General features: G+C 42.1%; 1 long non-coding RNA gene across 1 annotated transcript; it reads left to right on the top strand.

Annotated features, from left to right (window-relative positions):
• Positions 1–1,529: 1,529 nt before the first annotated feature.
• Positions 1,530–9,109, top strand: LOC125693776 (uncharacterized). The gene is made up of 3 exons (XR_007377244.1): positions 1,530–1,598; positions 1,826–7,654; positions 7,936–9,109. It is a non-coding gene; the product is annotated as an uncharacterized LOC125693776 (long non-coding RNA).
• Positions 9,110–9,687: the final 578 nt, after the last annotated feature.

Here is a 9,687-nt window from a genome sequence, read left to right as displayed (position 1 = left end):
AGCTGTGGTCTCTCTTACATTCAACACTTGTAAAATAGACCTCTTTAAAGTGCCATTATCACAATATTGATAGAGTTATTTATAGTACTGCAAACGTTCCCAGTCATAACAGAGTCCTTGTTATCCCCCACAGCAGTTCATGTTGTTGCCATCTCCTGGACTCATTCCACAGTATGCGATAAGGCACCAGGTGGACAATCCTTCACAAATGAACTATAAAAGACATTAGGAAAACTTCTACATAAGCAAGTTTTATGGCTGGGAATAGGTCAAGCTGTCAAGATCCAGCCTGTGTAAGACTTGTCACGTTCCTCTACTGTGTGATTTCCCATATCGTTAAATGATATATATGTGAAATGAAATTACAGGCGCCTCGAGCTGCAAATTATCTGGACAGTATTGTCCAAATTAGCGCTGTTTTTTGCAGTTACTAATACTGTTTTATCATAACTCAGTAAAACAGATGTAAGTTCAAATTCTTGGTGTCAGTCGCTGAAAACAAATATCACAGGTGCCAACTTTGGTTGCTAAGGGAATGCAAGCTTCTTGGGCTTCACAGTATGTGTGCAAACAGCTAGAGACTGTCCAAGGCAGAGGTTCTGCTGTCAGCAGGAAGGTAATTTGCCTTTTTCAGGTGTCCTGCTAGTCAGCTTGGGCTCCTGACACACTGTGGAATTATCAGCCAATTTGATCCAAACAAAGGCAGCTGGAGACCTCATCAGAGCAAGTTCTCCCACCTGGTAACTCCAGCACTGAGCCCTTGTTTGTGATATTACTCTTATTGCAATCTTTCATATTACTCTATGGTTAGCGTTTGGGTCCGTGTCCCTCTGAAGATCAGGATGTGCCTCCAGAGCCAGCAGACAAGTAACTGTGGAATTCAGCACAACTGCTGCAGCCATATGAGGATTTCCATGTTCTGCAACCAGCTGTGTCTTGAATTTAGTAATGGGGGGCTTGAACCGAGCATAAGTCTCTTTGGTAGACAAGTCACAAAATTATGTCACTGTGGGGACATCAGAGGTCACAGACTGGGGATGAGCGCAGCCATTTTCATGCAAGTGGAGGAGGAACAAGAGCGGAGCAAGTCTTGAACCCTGCACTAACAGTTTTACTCCCTCTTTCTTATTCCAATGCTTTACTTCTCCTGTTATACAGCAGGAAATAACTTTGCTTCTGATGCACTGTCCCTTATCCAAGACAAACCATTTTATCGTAATTCTCCCTTGGTTTTGGAAAGAACTGCAGAAAAACCACAAGTCTCTGAAGAGTAAAACTTCAACAAACACATTGCTACTTATGAATTATTTCTCCAGATCTACCTTTTTCATATCTCAAGTGCTTCACAGCTAAAATGTCAGCTCTAAAATAAACTAATATTCTGGTTTTGCTCTAAATTTAAGAGAATGCTTGCATTGTGCAAGGCAGCTCAGAGAGCTCACCTAGCAATGCTTTACTCTCAGGTGTTACTCGTTCAGGCAAGTAGACTTGGGTTGTGATTACCAGCTGCTGGCTGTCTGGTTTATGAGAAATCATTTGCCAGCTGTCCTACATCCCTGGGGAAGAGAAGAAGGAGGGTAGCTCTTGCTTTCCTTAAGGTAAAAGGAAAAAGGGTCAGGTATTCCTATACAAAGTTTTAAACCGTCTAATTCCTCCTGTTTAGTGTGCTCCTATCTCACTGAGAAATGGATTTGAGTATTGACATGGTTTTTTATGAAGGTTCCTTTGATATCTGATATTGCAAAGGTCTAATTTTTATCACTGTCTGATATGCTTTTCTTTGTTGGTGGTGTTTCTTTTTTATGAAGGATTTCTGTTTTTACAGATGTTTGTGGCTTGTTCCTATGCACGGTCTCATCATTATTTTGTTACAGTATTTATCCTCAGCTATATCGTGATAGGAGAAAAAGCATGAGAAGGAAAAGGAAAAAAAAAATCGAAGGTTTCTAGTTTGGGATCTGGAGGAGGTTTCACATCTTGAGTTGCTTTTCAGGATTTCAGAAATGTTGTTTTCCCAGAAGAAACAAAAAGCCCTTGTAGTATGGGGATGAGTAGTGGAGAAGTGAAAGAGAGAAGGCTGGTAACTATGGCAGTCACCTGGGACCCTGCTCTGCCATTTTCCTCTGATCGAGTGACCTTGGTACAGAAAATGGCTCTTCTAGAACAGTGCTCTCCTCTATGGAGAAGCCAGGGCTGAGCTGAAGCGAGAGGCAGAGCCGCGCGTTGATTTTTGTTTCCATAAACTTACTGAGGAACGGCATGCAACTTTGGTGCACATGTGATTAAACTAATCTAGTTAAAATCAGAAAAGGATTTCTCATAATTCAATTGGAGTTGTTTTTAATGTTTGGACTTTGGTCAAGGACAGCTTTATTGATTGAATTTAATTGCATATATTTTCCTGTCCATTTATTGAAGCCTATTTTTCAAGTCACTTGAGAGGCTGCTAACATTTCAGAAAGGGGATATGCCAAAGCATTGCTTTAATTCATTATCTTTTGGACATACGGTAGTTGCTACTTGGCCCGAATTAAATCCGTTAGAGAATGTGATAGCATAATTACTTACAGGTATCCAAAACTGCTTTTAACCGAATTCTCTAGGAGGTTATACATAAGATTTGCGTTGCCCTTACATTGAATGCAAATGTCTGGGATTTCAATGATAAATAAATACTTCAGCAACCGAGGACAGATTTTTCTTGTTTCCATATGTTGCTGATGGACTAAAAATCTTGTGAGGTCTTTATTTTTCCTCAGTATAAAAAATAGAAGTCTTTTACAAATTAGTTCAGTAACTCTTTCAAAATGTATAAACATAATGACCCTTGAGGTAAAAAAGAAACAGTCTGTGATTTTGACTTGCTTTATTCTTTCGAACCGTGCTCAATTCTCAGAGATTTTCTAGACAAAACTGCACATTAGCTAGATTACTTCACAGCGCGTTCCAATGACATCAAGTCTATCAACTTCCAAAAGTTAATGTCATCCTGCCTCAAATCCCAGGCCAGTGCTTGATGTTCCCAGACTGGAAGGATGGCTCCCATGGACTGGAAATTGCTGTAGGAGAGGGCAGAAGCTGTGTTACCCCACGGGCAGCACTGTGGAGGGAGCACTGCTCCTGGTAGCTCTGTCCCTGCTGTCCATACCTCCTTCCTACATTCTTTTATACTCCATCACATCTTCCTGCCTTCAAGACTTCCTCAGTCTAGCAAAGAAATGGTGTGCATGTGTGTCTTTAAGTACATGGGAGCTGTTGCTGGCTGTCATGGACCTGTCCAAGTGTTGGGCTTAGTTCTCTCTGTGCTGATTGTAACTGGCATCATCTTGGTGTTTATGAAAACTGGAAGTGGCAAGAGTTGTAGCTAATACAGTTGTGTTCATTAATAATGGATCTAAGCAGAAAATGTAAATCTAACTACAAAACCTCTGACATGAAGTGTTTTTTAGGTATCCGACTACTTTATAGGGGGGTGTATAAGACCAGACTTGATTTAGCTCTGAAAACCACAAATTGGACACAGTTCAGGCTTCAACTCTTTCCCAATTAAGAAAGCACAATGCTTCTTGAAGTGAGGGAAATGCTCCCCCAAAGAGCCCAGGTTTTCACTTCTCCTTACATTAGCTGTGCAGCTAACAAGCACAGCTGAAGTGCCTGATGTCTGCAGTACCTCTCCTCCCTGCAGAACACCTGACATTTAAATATTGTCTAACCCACAAAAGTTTTGCTCAGGAATCCAGTGATGGTATCTGATTAAAAAAAAACACAAGGAATTCCTTTCACGAGGAGCTGAACTGCAGATGGTTATGTGATTTGAGGGCCACTGAACATCAACAGTTTCACCAACTGAATCGGAATTACAGAAACACCTGCATGACTGCATCTGCAGACTCAGCTAAATTATGCTTCCATCCAGCCACATGACATCTAACGCATAATTCTTCTGCATTTTAATCAAATGCATTATAATGTCAGTATAAGATTTCAATATGAATGCACCTTAATGTAAGAGTAACTAACGGCTGCCATCCATTAGTACCAGTTAAGAGACATACTTCCTACCAGGCAATGAGGGCACGGCCATTTTAACTCATTATCTGATTTGTGAATTACATCCCATTGCACACGAAGGGGATGCTCACAGGACGCTGGTGGGGATGCAAGATCGAGCGTGCAAAGTCAGGAAATGTTTGAAGGGAGGCTGCAGGGCAGGGTTCTCAACCCCCTGCAGTGAGACAGGTTTGTGTGCGCTACCAAGCGGGGTCGGGTCCCTACAAAACCTGCATGAGTCTGGCAACTTAATGCTTAAAGAACTTCTATCGAGCACGTGCAAACTCTGAACTTGTAAAGGCTTTTCAGATTTGATAGATTTTCAAGGCTACAGTGAAGCATCTCTTAAGAAATGGCTGATGTAGGCCAATCTCCCAGTTATTGCTTCAGACCATGATGTCGACAGGGCTTTTCAAGGACAAACTGCCAGAAACACTGAAACATTTTTTTTCTAGTGCCTTTTTTTAGAGATAGATGAATTGGCTCGGATGAAAAGAATTCCAGAAAGAAATCAGCCTGACAAAAACATGAAGTGTGGGGAATGTCCTCTAATTGCTAATACCTGGTGAAGTTATGAGTGCTGAAAATCAACTTTTAAACAGGAAGCATTGGTCAGCCTTGGGTGACAGAAAACACTGTGAGTTACCGCTTGCTGAACTTGCTGAATGTGCCAGTTGGCTTTTTCATAAGATGTGCCTATGGTTTGGCCTTCAGAAACGTGTCCCAATGCCCGTGGACTGAATTCAATAGACTTTTGCTGTTATATGTGCTTCTGCCCGTAGTGTAGTTCAGTTTGGGGCCAGATCTTCTGGAAAACGGATACTGTCGTATCATGTTACTCCTTTATTGGCACATTCATACTTCTAGGACCAGTAAAACAAGCCTGAAAGCATACAGTGAGGTAGAAAGTGAAGACTTAAACTAAGTAAATTTGTTCTTGAGAGGCTGGTATTGAAATACAGTGCTTCCTGCCCATGTTTGGCTTTACTTTAGTTCATTGGTCCCTAGTGCGCCCAGAATTATAGCTCAGCAAACATCACCAAGCATCATACATTAAAAAAAAACAAATCCACCTGAAAAATCTCTCAGGTGTGGCTTAAAGGCAGAAAACCTCCTGGGCAAAGAAACTGACAGACCATACCTTGACTTGGTCATTTCCCCTTTCAGATGTGGACACATGTTCAGTACAAATTACTCTGAAATGAGTCATTATTTTCCTATGGCTAACAAATAATAATGATTCAACATTTGCATGTCCCTGAATTGCAGTGGAGTGGGATTACAGATGGTACAAGATGCATTAGTTTTACAAAACATATTGAAGATTTCAACTTTGTAACGGAAACTGTTCTGTCTTCACTTAACTTATATGCATGTGAATACCAGCATAGTGGGGAGCCTGGAGATATGAGAACCACTAAAGATGCAGAAAAAGGTATGCAGAAGTAAAATGCAAACTTTCAGATCTCAGCTTTGCATTCAGTTTCATAAGAACTGACCAGCAAAGGTCCAACCATCCTGCCCAGAAAGTCTATGGTGGAGCCCCAGACAGAACCCAAATTGTGTTCATACGTTAAGTCCCACTGGCAAGCATTAGTGGGAGCTGCAATCACATATGGATGTGTGAAAAGCCTCAGTGAGAGCTCTGTAAGGTAGTGTGTGACTGTGCAGAGCCACGGTAAAATAATCTACAGGGAGAAACCTTGAAGAATGCTGTGGATAAATCAAATAATTTAAAGAAACTGCCAGGTGATGGAGGTTAAAAATGAAACAGGGAAATAAAAGCAGTGATGGAGTCCATTCACTGCACTGAACAGTAAACAAGAACTTGTCTTTAGAAATTAAGCGGCCAAGATCTTCAGAAATGTTTCATTGCTGAGCTCTCTAACTTAGAGAGAACATCAGCATGATACAACAGCAAGGGGCCAGCAGCCAGAAGTCCCAGGTACCTCTGCACCTCTCCTGTCAGAAGGAAACTTCTCCCAGAGCAACAGCAGTCACAGCTTGCAAAATCCCTCCTCACTTCTGCCAACGCTGACCACTGCAGCTGCATAAATAAATGCTAAGGGACATCTTTTGCTTACTTAAAGCAAGAGGACCTACTGAAAGATATAAAGGGCTAAGAACTTTACCCTGTTTCCTAAGAATTTTGTTTCTTTGCTTTACTATTACTCTATAGTCTAAACAGAAATAAAGGACATGGCAAAAAGGTCTCGCTGACAAGGCATGAGTTGAGAAAAGCTCTGATCAGTATTGCTCTGCTGAAGAATACAGTACATGAAATGGTGGCAGCTCTGCAATAGGTCAGTGATAATGATGCTCCTGAGGTTATGCTACACTGACAGCAACCATATAAATGTCAAAGCCTTGCAGAATCTCCCTGGGAAAGGCTTCCTGCTACCTGACAAGCCTCCGGCAGCCATTCTGCTGGGCAACAAAAATCTCTAAAGAGTTTGTTCTCTTTTTGCAGGCAAACTTCAGGATTTTCCCTGAAGCCATTGCCTAGTTTGAAATCCCGCCGTGGTTTGGAGGATACCAGTCTCGTTTACACTTAGATGAAAGAACAAAACCTTTCCTGACAGTTGCACATAGGTGTAATGAACAATGAAATCATCAGTTAACAGAGCAGACAGCAAACACTGCTGGAGGGTTTTGGTGATAAGAGCCCCTATGAACAACCGAAACTGGAGGAATATGGAATGGATGATAAGTAAATAACGTGTATAAATCAAACCTGACTGCAATCACAATCACTGGTTTCTATTCCTTGTTCTGGTCCCCATCAGCCACCTGAATTGGAAGTTCTTACAGAGTTCTGTGTGTCCGTGTGCGTCTCACTGGCTTCAAATTCAGGTGCAAATTGTTCCAGCAATACTGCTCTGGTACATCTGAGGCAAAGCAATCCATAAGACTGACAGTGAAAGCTCTTATCTTGTGAGATGTCCTTTTCCAATGGTCACTGACCAATAGCCAACCTATTAATCACGGTAAACCAAGTTTGTTGGGTCCGTGTTGGCCAAAGCACTTGAGAAAAGACAAAAGGCATCGTGTTCCAGCTGGCACCTGCAAGTAATTACACATGGCGATAGAGGTACGCAAAAGAACATTTTGAGAACTGATGCTAAGAAGAAAGGTTCATTTCTTTTTGGAACAGACTGAACTATTTTCTGATCTCTAGGTGCCTTAGGGTCTTAGAAATCAAAGTAAATAAAATCACTTGCCAGATGTTCATCTGGAAAAGTGACAGATCTCGAGTTACTTTTCACCAGTTCTGGAAGCTGATTCCACTTCCCACACGATGCTGTATTTTATAAGGCTATTTTATCAGCAGTGGTGCAGGGCAAATGCTCCAAAATCATAAGAAAACTGAATCTGGGGGTCCACCATTTTCCCAAAGCATCTTATCTCCCTACCACCACATCTTTGGTCTGTCTCTGATGTCTGAGGATATCAGGACACATACGATGCAAAGTAAAAGCCAGACATGCAGTTTTAGGAGAATCTAACATGTGGTGGCTGACTCTTTCCTGAAAACATCCTGAAGAATGGAAGGAAGAAGATAAGAAGATGATTCCTCTGGACAGTACCAGGCAGACATGGCCAGGTAGGAATACTTTGAGTTATGTTCCTGCTTGGTGAATATGTATTACATTGGTGCTGTGTGAATGCTAGTGAACGCTGGTTAGGAAGGAAGCATTGGAGATAAGTTCACCCTAATTATTAACAGTCAGAATGCGTGGTGCTTTAGTGAGATTTCTTTAATCTGTTTTGATCATATCTATCATCAGAAAGTGCTTTTATTCTACACTGGCATAGTAGGTATCGAGACATTTTAACTTTACAGAAGTAAAGAGATATGACAATGTATTCTGTCTTGTTTTCTAGAGTTTCACTTCTGGAAGATAAACTATCCCCATCAGACCACTTTCCATTGAAAGAAAGGAGGAAGACCAATTTATGATCACAGCTTGAGAAATAAGTCTCCTTCATATCATACCACCTCATCCTGGATCTGACAGTTGTTTCAAAGATAAAGAAATCCCTCAGACTGCACCTCTCCCAGCAAATCATTTCAGCTTGTGTTTCATTTTAACTTTCTGAGTCGATCAGTGGGACAATTTCCTGCGTAGAGTTAATTGCCAGCACCACTGCAAGCTCAAAAAGGCAGGTCAGCAGCCACTGGATTGATCCCTGCCTAAGTCCTTGAGACCATCTAGCTGTCCAGGCTCTGCTGTCACTGATGTTCCTGTGCCCTCCCAACTTTTGGCATCTGAGTTACCATTTAATAATGCTGCCCAATGTCATTTTTTGCTTTGTCTTTTTACTGAATTACCAGTATCTCTGGTCACCTCCATCTGTAACAATGGTAGAAACAACTGACACCTGGTAGTTACGCTTTGTGGGCTAACAAGTTTAAGAGCAGAAAGGGTCATGTTGAGCTTTTACTCTGACCTCCTACACAGAATCAGCCCATGCTTTTTGATTTTACAGCATTTAGATCCCAGTTTTCATCTCACCCAGCAGGTATTTAGGCAAAGTTGAGCTGTGCTAGTCTGAAGATGCTACAAATGAAGGAAATCAGATGAAGCCTCTGCTTCTCTCCCTTCTGCAATACACTGAGCTAGGACCAGATGCACGGTGTGGTGGTATTGTAGAGCCTCCAAATGTTTTATGATTGATCGTGTTTTTGGCAGTTCTTGAGCTTTTCAGAGGGAGGAGAGAGGAACATGATTGTAGAAAGCAAAGGATGCATAGGATACGTGTCTGGGAACTGCTGAGGCAGGTATGTGAGGTCACAGAGGCCAGGAGCTGTGTGAGCAGCAGGACAAGTAACTATCAGCATTTTCTCATGGGAATAGATTGCTGAGGCAGTGCTGCTTCAGAGAAAGAGGTCTGGGGTGAACTTTCAGCCTCGCGTTCTGTCTGTGACCTGCTCTGATCTAGGACTGTCTTATTCACACTGCAAATAAAAGAGAATTCTAGGCAGGAGATTCCCCGGTCTGCAGTCACTGCTTCCCAGGCTCCAGGAACCAGCTTCTTCCAGCCAGCAGGCAGCAAGGGGCAACCCATCTGCAGTGGGGAGCTGCCTCTCAGTGCTTCCCAAAGCCCCACATCCTTACCTTTTGAAATAATTTGTTGTTACAGATATATAAACGTATGATACCCGCACACCTGGCCTGTGTCTGTAGAGCCCATGAAATGCGTTAGACTTGTTCTTACTTGATTAGTCCTTTGCACAGCTGTACGTTCCTGCTCCCAAACACATAAGAAACATTTCTGTTGATGTGCATGGACTCACAGCTTTGAAGGCTAGAGCAAGTCCCTTGATATACTACAAATCGTTACGTGCTGTTGTGCCGGCATTAAGTGCATTGACTTGTGTTTGGTTACGGCAGCTCTTCTGGTGTACTTTGAAAATGTCAAAAACCACAGTATCTGCTTTGTGCCTTGCCGCCAGCCATTTTTGCTATTCAAATCTAACTTCTCTCTCGAATTTGCTCGACTGGCTTGCAGATAGCCATTCTTCTCTGAAAGATTAAGAGTTTCATCAGTATCTAGCAGATGCTTCCAGAGTGATCTCACAGATACATCCTCGCACATTATACCCATGTCACGTCTCAGTCTCCTTTCCAGTAA

The sequence above is a fragment of the Lagopus muta genome, chromosome 5 (assembly GCF_023343835.1).
Source record: "Lagopus muta isolate bLagMut1 chromosome 5, bLagMut1 primary, whole genome shotgun sequence".
NCBI lineage: Eukaryota > Metazoa > Chordata > Aves > Galliformes > Phasianidae > Lagopus > Lagopus muta.
This window is presented reverse-complemented; position numbering and strand designations above follow the sequence as displayed.